Source organism: Salvelinus fontinalis, chromosome 6, assembly GCF_029448725.1.
Source record: "Salvelinus fontinalis isolate EN_2023a chromosome 6, ASM2944872v1, whole genome shotgun sequence".
Classification (NCBI taxonomy): Eukaryota; Metazoa; Chordata; class Actinopteri; order Salmoniformes; family Salmonidae; genus Salvelinus; species Salvelinus fontinalis.
This window is the reverse complement of record NC_074670.1, coordinates 17,500,382-17,513,969: the sequence shown is the minus strand read 5'-3', so window position 1 is coordinate 17,513,969 and position 13,588 is coordinate 17,500,382. Positions and strand designations below refer to the sequence as shown.

General features: G+C 45.5%; 1 long non-coding RNA gene across 1 annotated transcript; it reads left to right on the top strand.

Annotated features, from left to right (window-relative positions):
• The first annotated feature begins 5,519 nt into the window (after nucleotides 1-5,519).
• On the top strand, nucleotides 5,520-13,588 carry LOC129857218 (uncharacterized). The gene is made up of 2 exons (XR_008759883.1): nucleotides 5,520-11,406; nucleotides 12,766-13,588. It is a non-coding gene; the product is annotated as an uncharacterized LOC129857218 (long non-coding RNA).

Here is a 13,588-nt window from a genome sequence, read left to right as displayed (position 1 = left end):
AGACACGCACCACAGTGAGAGTGCATGGAGGAGAAACAAGGCTCTGAAGACGCACAGGAGGCTTGGTGCGTGGTGCCAGCACTGGTGGTATTGGGCTGGGAACACGTATCTCAGGGCTAGTGCGGGGGGCAGTAACAGGACGCACAGGACTCTGGAGACGCACAGGAGGCTTGGTGCGTGGTGTAGGCACTGTCTTAACCAGACGGCTAGCACGCACCTCAGGACGAGTATGGAGAGCTGTTCCCAGTGACATTAACTCACCAACACGTTCATTCGGACGGATGCCGTGCCTCATGCACCAAACCAGTACATCCCTCATATTTTTCTCCTCCAATTTCTCCATTAACTTCTTTACTGTCTCTGCGTCACTCACCTCCAAATCCGCCCTCACCGGCTCCTTATGTAAAGCAGGAGGAGCTGGCTCAAGTCTCCTGACTGACCCAACTACATTCCCCGAGAGTCCCCCCCCCCAAGAAATTTTTGGGTTTGACTTGCGGGCTTCCAGCCTTGTTTCCGTGCTGCCTCATATTGCCGCCTCTCCGCTTTCGCTGCCTCCAGCTCCGCTTTGGGGCGGCGACACTCCTCTGGTTCTGCCCAGGGTCCTTCTCCGTCTAGGATTTCCTCCCATGTCCATTCCTCCTTGTACACCTGCTGCTGTCTCTGCTGCCCGTTAACCCGCTGCTTGATCCTTCGTTGGTGGGTGGTTCTGTAACGGTTTCTCTCCTCCTCTTCGTCTGAAGAGGCGGAGTAGGGATCAGACCAAAATGCAGCAGGTTTTGAAAACATAATGATTTATTAAACGACGAAGACGCACACGAAAAAACACTTGGAAAGATTACAAAATAACAAAACGAACGTAGACAGACCTGAACTAGAGAACTTACATAATAACACGAAGAATGCACGAACAGGTACAGACTACAAACAAAACGCTACAGTCCCGTGTGGTACGAACAGACATACAGACACGGAAGACAACCACCCACAAACAAACAGTGTGAACAGCCTACCTTTATATGGTTCTCAATCAGAGGAAACGTCAAACACCTGTCCCTGATTGAGAACCATATAAGGCTAATTACCAATGACCTAAACATAGAAACACAAAACATAGAATGCCCACCCCAACTCACGCCCTGACCAACTAAACACATACAAAAATAACAGACAACAGGTCAGGAAGGTGACAGTGTGTTAGGAATTTTGTTAATAAATAGTTAAAACAAATTCTAGCTTTAGATAAAACTATAACTAATTGAACTCTGCATGTCTGGGGAAAAGAGATTTGTGTTGTGGGTCTGTAACGGCAGTCCTCCTCCTCTTCATCTGAAGAGGAGGAGTATTGAGGGAACCAAGGCGCAGCGTAGTGAAATGACATAATTTTATTAACCCTCCCGTTGTCTCGGCGGGTCAGAGCGACCCCGGGCAGTTCCGAGTTGATTGCCCGTGTCTGTGTGTGGGTCGGAGTGACCCCGGCAGCGTTAGCAAGGTGTATGTTGTAACCCTCCTGCCCCTGTGTGGGCGGGGTCATAGTGACGTCAGAGGGGTCAGAGTGACCCCGGCGGCGTTAGCAAGGTGTATGTTGTAACCCTCCTGCCCCTGCCCCTGTGTGGGCGGGGTCATAGTGACGTCAGAGGGGTCAGAGTGACCCTCGGCAGCGTTACCAGTCGCTTCCCCCGTGTCTGTGTGGGTCAGAGAGACCCTGGCAGGCCGGGGTCACAGTGACCCAACACCACCACCTGCTGGATACTAGTAAAAGGTCCTGCCCCAAAATTGACACTCTCAACATTCCGGGCAAGGGCCTGTGTCGAATACGGCGTGTCTGCCCCAACGGGCCCTTGGGCCCCGTGTGAGTTTGGATATCGAATCTAAAAACGCCCCCCTACAAACTACTTTCCCTTGGTTGTGGAAATTGTGCCTTTCGGGTATGGCTGTTGTTAGACAACCTTCCCCTTGCCTCGGCGGGACAGAGTGACCACCGGCCAGCGTTACGAGTCGATTCCCAGTGTCTGTGTGGGTTAGAGAGACCCCGGCAGCGTTTAGCAAGGTGTATGTTGTAACCCTCCTACCCCTGTCTGGGCCGGGTCACAGTGACCCGAGCCCTGTTGTAAGCCCTGCGTTATGAGTTGTTCCCCTCTGTTCCGGGGGCCTGGGGTCAGAGTGACCCCGGCGGCGTTAGCAAGGTGTATGTTGTAAACCCTCCCCTCCTACCCCTGTCTGAGCTGGGTCGGAGTGACCCGGGGCCTGTGTTAGGAGTTGTTCCCCTCTGTCTGGGCCGGGTCGGAGTGACCCCGGCAGGGACCAGTTGTCCCCACCAACTCTGTGCACGACCTCGGTGCTATCACGCGGTTAGTCCTGCCGAGCGTCCCGGATGGGACCGAAGGGGCCAAGGGGCTGAAGGGCCGAAGGGCCGAAGGAGCAGGCATGGCCGACCACGCACCTCGTCCATTCGCGTGCCTCGTCCCATTCACGTGGCCACCGTAAGCAGGGCGTAGAGAGGCTACTAATATTGTCAGGAAGAAGAAGAAGAAGAAGAGGACGACGACGAGGACGACGACGAGGAGGAATACGACCCCGCCGAGCGTGAGCCCTCCGCCTACGACAGTAAGCAGGGCGTAGAGAGCCTACTAATATTGTCAGGAAGAAGAAGAAGAAGAAGAAGAACAACAACAAGAACAAGAACAACAACAAGAACAAGATGAGGACGATGATGAGGACGACGACGAGGACGAGGACGACGAGGAATACGACCCCGCCGAGCGTGTTGCCTCCGCCTACGACGCCTCGCAGTCCCGGTTTCAGCGCGGCTCAGGTCCTGGAACAGATATCCTCCAGCGTCGACCAAGAAGACGAAGAAGACTACTGCGATTCCGAAGAGGAGGACGTTTCGGAAGATGAAGACGGTGAGGAATACAACCCCGAGCGCGACGCGGACGACTACGGAGACGACTCGGCCTCGAGGTCGTGCTCCTCTTCGGAGGAAGAGCCGGAGGAAGAGCCGGAGGAAGAGCCGGAGGGAGACGCGGCCGCTGCCCGAGAGCGAGACAGAGAGCGAGAGCCAGACAGAGCCCGAGCCAGAGAGCCAGAGCGAGAAAGGGAGACGTTGCTGTCGAAAAACGGCAAAATCAAATGGTCCTCCGCGGCCTATCGCGGCCCGGACCGGCCCCGCGCCATCCGCCCGCCCTGCCCCGCCGTGACGCCGGGCCCCACGGCCTACGCCGCGTCGCGAGCGCTCGACATCGAGTCCGCCTTCCGGCTGTTTGTCACACCGGCGATAGAAAGGATCATCGTGGACATGACCAATCTGCAGGGGGTGAGAAAATACGGAGACGGCTGGCGACCCATGGACTCCACCGACCTGCGCGCCTACGTAGGGCTGCTGATCCTAGCCGGCGTCTACAGGTCCCGAGGCGAGGCCGCGGCCAGCCTGTGGGACGCCGAGAGCGGCAGGACTGTGTTCCGCGCCACCATGCCGCTCAAGGCGTTTCACAAGTACTCGAGGCTGCTGCGATTCGACGACCGCCAGTCGAGACCCGCGAGACTCGCCACCGACAGACTGGCGGCCGTGAGAGAGGTGTGGGACCTGTGGGAGGAGCGGCTGCAGGCCCTCTACAACCCGGGGCCTGAAGTGACGGTGGACGAACAACTGGTCCCGTTCAGAGGTACCGTCTATGCATCTGTGTACGTACGCGTAGCGTAGAGAGCACGGGCAGTCTATGTATCTGTGTTTGTACGCGTGGCGTAGAGAGCACGGGCAGTCTATGTATCTGTGCATAGAGAGCGGTAGCAGTCAATGTATCTGTGTTTGTACGCGTAGCGTAGAGAGCACGGGCAGTCTATGTATCTGTGTTTGTACGCGTGGCGTAGAGAGCACGGGCAGTCTATGTATCTGTGCATAGAGAGCGGTAGTAGTCAATGTATCTGTGTATGTACGTGTAGCGTAGAGAGCACGGGCAGTAGTAGCACGGGCAGCGGTAGCAATCGGCAGTAGTAGCAATGGGCAGCAGTAGCAATGGGCAGTGGCACGGGCGGCGGCTGCGGCTGCGTGTAACGTAAACGCAGTGCGCCCCGATGGTGAGCCGGTAACTCATGACGCTGCTAATCTCCTGCTAATCTCCTCTCCCTCTCCTCTCCCTCTCCTCTCCCTCTCCTCTCCCTCCCCTCAAGGACGCTGTCCTTTCCGACAGTACATTCCCAGCAAGCCGGCCAAATACGGCATCAAGTCGTGGGTGGCCTGCGACGCCAAGTCCAGCTACGCTTGGAAGATGCAAGTGTACACCGGCAAGGCGGCCGGCGGATGCCCCGAGAAGAACCAGGGCGCGCGCGTCGTCCTCAATCTGACCGAGGGACTGCCGGCCGGTCACAACGTCACGTGTGACAATTTCTTCACCTCCTACGAACTCGGGCAGCGGCTCCTCGAGAGGAACCTCACCATGGTGGGCACGGTGCGAAAGAACAAGCCCGAGCTCCCTCCCGCGCTGCTCCAGTCCAAGGGCAGACAGGTCTCGTCCTCCAGGTTCGCCTTCACGCCCACCGCCACTCTAGTGTCCTACCTGGCAAAGAGAAATAAGAACGTGCTGCTTCTGAGCACGCGGCACGCGGAGCCCGACGTCAGCGATCGCCGAGACCGGAAGCCGGCCCTCATCCTAGACTACAACTGCAACAAGGGCGGCGTGGACAACCTAGACAAGGTGGTCGGGACCTACAGCTGCAGACGGATGACCGCCCGCTGGCCCCTGGTCATCTTCCACAACATCCTCGACGTGTCCTCCTACAACGCCTTTGTCATATGGCGAGAGATCAACCCCGACTGGATGCCCGGGAAGCGGAACAAGAGGAGGGTGTTCCTGGAGCAGCTCGGAAAGGCGCTCGTGAAGCCCTTGATCCAAAGAAGGCAGCGTCTCCCCCGCACCGAAGCCGCGTCCGCACTTGTCAAAGTCATACGGGGCGAGCGTGTATCCGCCGAGGCTCGTCCGCAGGCCCGCGAGCGAGCCGCCGGCCCGGCCGCCCCGCTGGGGGCGAGTAAGAGGAAGAGGTGTCAGGTCTGCCCACCCAAGAAGGACGCCAAGACACACACAGCGTGCTGCAGGTGTAAGAAATACATCTGCAAAGGCTGTTCACACCCATACTGTCACACTTGTGCCCACTGGGCCTTTAGCCAAGACGGGACAGAGTGACCCGGGGGGGGGGGGGGGGGGGGGGGGGCACTGTGTGCTAGGCATAATAGAAGGACAACGGGAGGGTTAACGAAAACACGAACTTGACTAAACTAACAAAACAACAAACGGGGTAGACAGACCTAGATGACGAACTTACATAAAACAAGAAGAACGCACGAATAGGAAACATAGGCTACACAAACCGAACAAACCGTACACAGTCCCGTATGGTGCAAACATATACACAGACACGGAAGACAATCACCCACAACGAACACTGTGAAAACGCCTACCTAAATATGACTCTTAATTAGAGGAAGGCCAAACACCTGCCTCTAATTAAGAGCCATACCAGGCAACCCAAAAAACCAACACAGAAACAGAAAACATAGAATGCCCACCCAAACTCACGTCCTGACCAACTAACACATATAACAAACTAACAGAAATAGGTCAGGAACGTGACAGGGTCATAAAATAAGCAGAAAGGGTCGTTAAACTATGGTTGAACTGACCCAACTTAGCTCTGAGGTGTTTAGATAACTTTTTAGGTCTTCTATTATCTTGAGTTGTCTGCTAAAGTGGTAATCAATTATAGTGAGCCTTCAGGATAAATGATTATATGGTGTTTCATGTGAGTGCCCTGTGAGGTTAGAATGAACTTTTGAACCTGTTTTCTATTTGTCAGGACAATGAGACTTAATTCTGTAATCTATGACATCATATCTTGTATATAAATCTGTGTTTATGATCAAATGGCAGCGTGCTCCGAGAATAAACACTATTATCTACTTTTAATATGACTGTATCCTGTCTATTTTATGTTAATAAGTATCTTACAAATTCTTATAAATAGACAGATTGAATTTAATTAATTAGCATATTGTAGGAATCATTTAATTCCACTAACAATTGGTCCTTCGAGTGGATTTCCAAACTTTGCCTCTGTCATCCGAAGATACTAGCCGAAAACAGTGCACGGGCGGGTCAAGACCCGTTATTTAAAGTCCTGGCCTCTGATTTGAGGTTAAACAACAGGCCGGTATATATATATATCTGAGGTAGACAGAGACGGTGACGGAATCAAACCAGCATTGCTTTTCCCAGTCTGCAAGACGAAGGTAAATAGTCTTTATTCTCGAAATGTGGGGGGTATGATGTAAGTTATCTTTGATTTTAAGTTCTAAACGTGTTTAGCATTTATCAATAATAGTAGCTTCTCTATTCCAAACATATTGTGGGTTACTTGTATGACCGAAATACAAGGAAGTTGTTATAGGTCCGAAAAGACCTATGGTGGGTGCATGACCGAAAAAAAAATATTGCTTTAAATGATCCTGGCCTTGCAAGCCGTAAGGATTATTTAGGGAGGATATAGTAAGTGTTGTTAGATAGGACGGTCGTTTTGTACAAATAGGACAGCCATTAATTCAAAAGACATACCCAAATAAAGTTTTAACCTAAATAGTCTATCTGTCTGGGAGACGTAGGCTGACCATGAAAGATAGCAGAAAGATATTAAAACAGGTGAGGATAAATTCGGTTTGGTGAGAAGGCAGGGTAATCCTAGGCGAACGGAATAACTGATCCTATTCAATACTGAAAGGGAATATCCAAAAGAGTGGGAGGGAAACTTAATATAGCGAAGTGAGATTTGGATAAATACAACCAGAGTTTGACCAGGGAAGTAAGTCCCCTGGCTAATAACTGATAGTTAAAAGTAAGATCTAATGTTCGATCGATAACAACGCTATAGATAAAGTTTCCAAGGAAGAGATTCATATAAAGTCATACACATAGATTATAACTTGGGTAAAAGTGGAACGCACATAAAATAGAAATCTATTCACCTAAATTGTGAGAGCGGTAAAAGTAGTAACACACACATAGAGAAATAAATAAATAAATAAAAAGACATAGATAGGTGATAATACCATAACTACTAGTAAAGGCCAGGATTTATCAAACATGGGTAGTAAATCCTCCAAGGAGGTCCCGGTATTAACGGGAGACCAGCGTTTTATGGAACTGAAAGATAAGAGTAATTTAGAATTCTGTCCAAAATGGAGTAAACATTATGGATTTGATGGTAGGCTAAATGTTGAAAAACTAGAATTGCTTATCAAACAGATACATAAGAAGTGTGGTGAGGATGAGAAGAAGCAGAATAAACAGGGGTTATACACAGCTAGAGTCTGGCTTTCGGAAGCTAGGAAAAGAGTAGAGGGTGGTAACAGAAAGAAATCTAAAGAGAGACAAAATACACTGCACTCCGCTCCCACAGATGAAAAAGTTAGCCGAATGGAGGGGGGTGGGAGTCAAATACTATGTCCTTCTCTAGTAGACCAGATATACAGAGGTAATACTGTTGATGAGATAGTAGTGGTGAGAATACGGCTGCAGGAGATAACGGTACTACCACCCAAAATTGTGGAGTCTGCTGAAGCCGAAGGAGGAATAGTCGGAGTAGAGAAAGAAAATAAGTCGAGAAAAGTGGGAAATGCGAGTCCAAAGAAAAAGAGAAAATGTTTTAATTGTAATGAAACTGGACATTTCGCCCGGGAATGTAACACTCCCTGCAAACATTGTGACAGGATTGGACACAATCACCGAGATTGTAATATAACTAAGGGAAAGGTCAGGCGCGACTATCGGGAGAAAAAACAGTTGCGTTCTTGATGGTGGTGCTGGAAGAAATATGTTACATGAGTAAACATAATCTACATTTATTAAAAGGCACGAGATCTGTTTCCTAGTCTATAAATGTTGATTTTATTGTTTGACTGCTAATCTATTAATTTGGCATGGGGGAAATATAGCCGGAATAAGGCTTGTAGCTTTTAAATGAGGGCTATTTTTGTAGTTTCTGTGTTGTCACCAAGAATACAGATAAAGGTAAAGTGGGTTTAAATAAGGATAATGTGTTATTGTCTACAAGGCTTTGGTGGATCAGTGGTAGAATTCTCGTCTGGAACGCGAGAGTCTCGGGTTCGGTTCCCGGTAAATGCTTTGACTAGAATCAGAGTTTTTGATTCTAATTAAACTATTTGTATGTTTTGCTTAGAAAGTTATAGTTGCTAGTGTTTGTATAAGATATAAACTGAACGTTTTAATAGATTGTATAGGTTAAATTAATAGACTAATTCGTTCCACTTAAAATAATAACGAAGCGAATTTCGATGCAAGACGATGTCTGTTGCCTAAATTATATGTTTGAATAATGTATTGGGAATATAGTCGTAATTAAAATGCTGAATCAAGGAAGAGATAGTTACTAAATCTGATGAATTCTAAAGAATAACGGAGAAATACGATAAAGTTGTGCCCATCGGAATATTATAATTATTTGGCCATTGTTCAGGTACACTATTTTCTATAATTCTGGCAGTATAGTTTTGATTGAGAGATGTTGATTGACGTTGTAAATTCTATTCAAGATCCAACCTTTGTGATAAATTGGGTTTGGTTTATCGAACCCGTACTACTGTTGCTGCAGACAGCCAACAATTATTTACAATTCATTTAAAGTCGTTGCGGCTTGGGTCTGGGTTGAGCGCCTGTTGATGACATCACTCACAAGGCACTTTTGTCGCCACGGCAATGATGTTGTGACTGGGGTGTGGCAGAGAAAAGTGTTTGTGTCACTTAGAAGGAAAATGCATCCATTATGGTTTTGAGTCACTTTTCAGAAGTTGATAAACATTTCCAGATACATTTTTAAAAGTAGCTGTAAATCGTCAGGGTAGTTAGGAAAGATGCTAAAAACTAGCAACAGATTCGCTAGGTAGGCATCATTGATTTATGGTGTTTATTGGACTATATTCACCTGTGTGAAGGGAGATCTGAATGTCTGAATCGTAAAACATAGTAATAATGGATTCTGATGGTTATTGATTATAAACATTGTATTCTGGTGTGTTTAAGTAGGATTCCTTCTTCCGGGACGGATGGAAGTTATCTAAAATATGTAAGTTGAAGGAGCCATGGGAAAATACGTTTACATTTTTATTAAATACCTGGGATTAAATTACTGATTTCTTACACTGAGAAATGTAAGAAATTTGCGACAGAGGAAAAAAGTAATACGGTTAGATGATAAATATCAGGTTAATTGCATCTAAGGCTAGCATGTTCACTTAAGTAGGAATATACATGGACGTTGTTTAAAATTTATGATTAATGATTTGAGGTAAATTGGAAATTATCTTTAGGTTGGGTTAATGGTTCACTTTTCAGTTTCTGAATCGATGTAGCAGAGTGAATGCTAGTTAGGCGTTTTGTGTTTTTCCTGGGAAAGTGGGAGTTTTATGGTCTCTTGAATGTTTCCTGGGACTATTATCTTGGGGAGAGATTGAGGAGTGAGATTGAGGCCATAAACGACCAAATTGGAAAGGGCCTGAAAGGTCTTTGTTTTTTCATTAAGGTTTGCAAATATACACACATTAAACATTTGTTAGGACTGTTTTGTTTTAGTGCAAAGGTATTTTAAAGAGGCATGCTCACATATGGAGTTTTATGAGTTTTTATCTTCTGAGTTTTAATTACACAAGTGAATTTTTTGATTTTAAGGATAAAGGGTTCTTTAAAATGTCTAGGAACATGACTATACAGGGGGGGTATAGCCTTTGACCTTTATCATGGCTGTCTCTTGAAGTCTGATCAGCTTCAGGGGAGGGCCATGTAGATAATGCATTTGTTGTCATTTGGGATACTAGTTTTGAGGTAAATTAATTGACTATTATTGATTTGGTATTACAACTGGAAAAATCCCCTTTGTCATCAATAATAAATTAGGGAAGATATGATACATTGAGGTTTGGACAAGAGACATTTTAAGCTAATAGGGCAGGAAAATACATAAGATTTCAAATTATTTATGAGAAGAAATAAGTTTTAGTTCTTAGGAGTGGTAATTTACTGTGGATAAGGTATCCACACTGTAAAACATATGTTAATTATTTGTGAGACTGAGTTTAAGTTTAACCAATATTATTATTTAATAAAAAACAGTGGACTCCTGGGGGAGAGAGCTTATTAGTAAAGAAAGGATTTGATATGGTTACCATTTGTTTTGGCCATTAGAATATTTTTATTTAAATAGTATTAAAATTGACAGGGGTATATGACATGTGTGATGATTTGGGATTATTGATAGGTTGATTAAAGTTATGTAAGGATTTTAGAGATTGACACTATACGACATGTTTTTTTAAATCCATGATTTTAGATAAAGCCAAAACAGTGAGACACTTAGTTAATATTTGGATGGAACACATAGTTGTTATTGACTATTATGAGAAAAAGGCATACAGAGGGGTCTGCCATGCACTGTTGAGATCTTGAAGGTTTGAGAGCAGAGTGGAGAGGGGGGACCAGGACAGGAGCAAGATAGGCTGTGAAATAAGTTAGGTGAGGAAAAGGATACGGTTTAAATCAATAAATATATATATTTAAGAACATATATAAGCAGCACAGATACCTTTGAAAGTAGATAAGTCACTTGACAGAGAATTGGAAAAGGATAGATATGAATGGACGCCCAAGGGAGAATTGGACATGCGGCGAATGAAAGGGGCGTTCCTACATGATAATGTCAAACATAAGGATAATTTACACTAATTTTACCTAAGTCATTGGTTAGGTTAGGCAAGGTTGTTACCTGGCAGAGACAGGTAACAAAGGGGGATGGGTAAGTGTTGGTCTAGGATAGGATGTGGCCTATTGGATGATAAACTAATAAATAAAAAAAATCTAGCTAAACAAGCAGATATAGAAATAGAAAGAAGTATTGTTAATTACATGAAAAGGTTGTTTGTTTAACCAAACCTGTATGTCCAAGATTTTATGCACTACAGGTGAATTACAGGTGAAGTCACTCAATCCAGTCCCTGAGGCCTGTTGAGGGGACCATACCAGGGACTCCTGTTAACAGCTAGCTGAAAGAGCTACCAGGATTCATATCACACTGAGGGAGGGGTAAGACACATTGACACTGTCGAACAAGCACAGTGTCCGAGAGGAGAACTGGAATTAACAGAATTCTGGGGGCCATCTCTCGGATGAAAATTTCCTTTTCCCGTCATTTCATCCCTGTGTTTGTTCATAGAAGTGAAAGTGTGTCTGGCTTCTTGCTGATGATGTTTTCTCTGGGAGAGGGTGGGGCTTTATAGGTGGGCGGTCCATCCTGAGCTGTCTGGTTGTGGGAGCCATATTCCTGATACACCATGAACCCCAAGAAGGCCAGAGGGTAATATTGACACATAGTTAGACAATGAGGATTTTGTATTAACCAAGCATAAGAGATCACTTGATCTGGATAAACAGGAAGTGAGAGTGGGATTGGGAAGGAAGTCTCAGTGGAGTTTTATGTAGACCAAATGGGGCCTCTGACTCCTTGGAAGTTTAGGACTAAGAGCAGCCATTGTGGAAGACATCTATGCAAGTCCTTGTGTAGTTCATGGAAACAGGTTATAGCTCACATCATGAGAGAGGGATACATAAATCTACATACCCAGTATGGACGATGGAGAGTAGTGAAAGTAAGGGTTTCAGTTGACAACCTAGTGCCATTCCGAGTACGAGAAGTTAGAGCAGATGATAGTCAGCCAGAATACAAGCAGAGCCCCAGACAAAGCAGATACTGACCGTAGAGTTGTCCAGAGCCAAGGCCGATGTGGATGGTTCAGATGAAAGATTTTAAGGAAGTGATTGAGGTGGAAACTGTTATGGGATTCTAACCTATGGTTAGGCATGCCTCAGCAAAACCTCAGTTCATAACCATTTCCTTTCCATTTGATGGAATTGCTACACCCATGAAATGGCCTGTATGATAAAGCGGTTCAAGAGGGCAGGAAGCTGAACTATGACAGTTGCATTGATCTGTGATATGTGTCACCAGGTGACGATTACATCCAGATTTTCTCTTTCACGGTGACAGGATTTTATGGATCACTACATAACACACGGATGGGAAGTAGGGGGAGTCAGTACATGCAATAGGACTGAGAATGTTACAACTGAGAAGACAATGAGGACCTGACTGGCAGATGAAAAGGTTTAGAGTGTGGAGGTATGAAGCTGTGACCTAACCTGCCTACCAATTGGAACGGTAGTTGTGCACTAGTGCAGTTAGGCATGCTCTTTACCCTTACTCAGATCCAATTCAAAGCGAGGAATTAGATCTTAGCAGGATTAGAGTCAAGTATTTTCTAGTGGTCCACTCTCAATAAGAATGTGGACTAGATCAATTATACCAGATATGTAATGAATGGCTTGGCAGAATAGAATAGAATCGAGATAGATCTGTTATTGGCAGAAAGGGTGGGGTTTGTGTGTTATTCGGGTCGATGTGCTGTACGTTTATCCCAAGTAACACAGCGCCGAATGGATCAGTGACCAAGTCCTTGGCAGGTTTAACCACCCTAGCTCACGAGTTGGCAGTGAACTCAGGGGTGGATACTTCTCTGACTAATTGGTTTGACAGTATGTTTGGGAAATGGAAAAATGTCATGATTACTGTGTTATGGGCTACCTTCACCTGTGTGACTGTGTTAGTTTTGTGCGGATGTGGTTTGATTCCGTGTGTGAAAGTTCTCATTTCCACCAGGATTCTGGAGAAATCGATGACACAACAGATGATGAAGTACGGACCAATTCTAGGCTCTGACCAGTTGAAGGATGAATGTATGGGCCCGGATCTAGTGGAACATGACTCCGGATCTTTTAATTATGAGGAACCGAGATTGGACGAGACTGTATTTGACGTTTAGAGAATTTAGACGGTTACATGTTTCAATGGATAGATTGTTTCTTTAATGAAGACTGTAACGAAAAATCCTAAATATGGAGTTATGTTTCTGATATAGGTTAGAACAGTCATTGATGTTGATGGAGTGTAAATACATGTATTGATGTGGTTTTATTCTTGTATAAACATTTATGTTTTTATATGATATTTGATATGTAGCTATGAATTGTTTTGTTATTTAGGGTGGATTGTTAGGAATTTTGTTAATAAATAGTTAAAACAAATTCTAGCTTTAGATAAAACTATAACTAATTGAACTCTGCATGTCTGGGGAAAAGAGATTTGTGTTGTGGGTCATAAAATAAGCAGAAAGGGTCGTTAAACTATGGTTGAACTGACCCAACTTAGCCCTGAGGTGTTTAGATAACTTTTTAGGTCTTCTATTATCTTGAGTTGTCTGCTAAAGTGGTAATCAATTATAGTGAGCCTTCAGGATAAATGATTATATGGTGTTTCATGTGAGTGCCCTGTGAGGTTAGAATGAACTTTTGAACCTGTTTTCTATTTGTCAGGACAATGAGACTTAATTCTGTAATCTATGACATCATATCTTGTATATAAATCTGTGTTTATGATCAAATGGGAGCGTGCTCCGAGAATAAACACTATTATCTACTTTTAA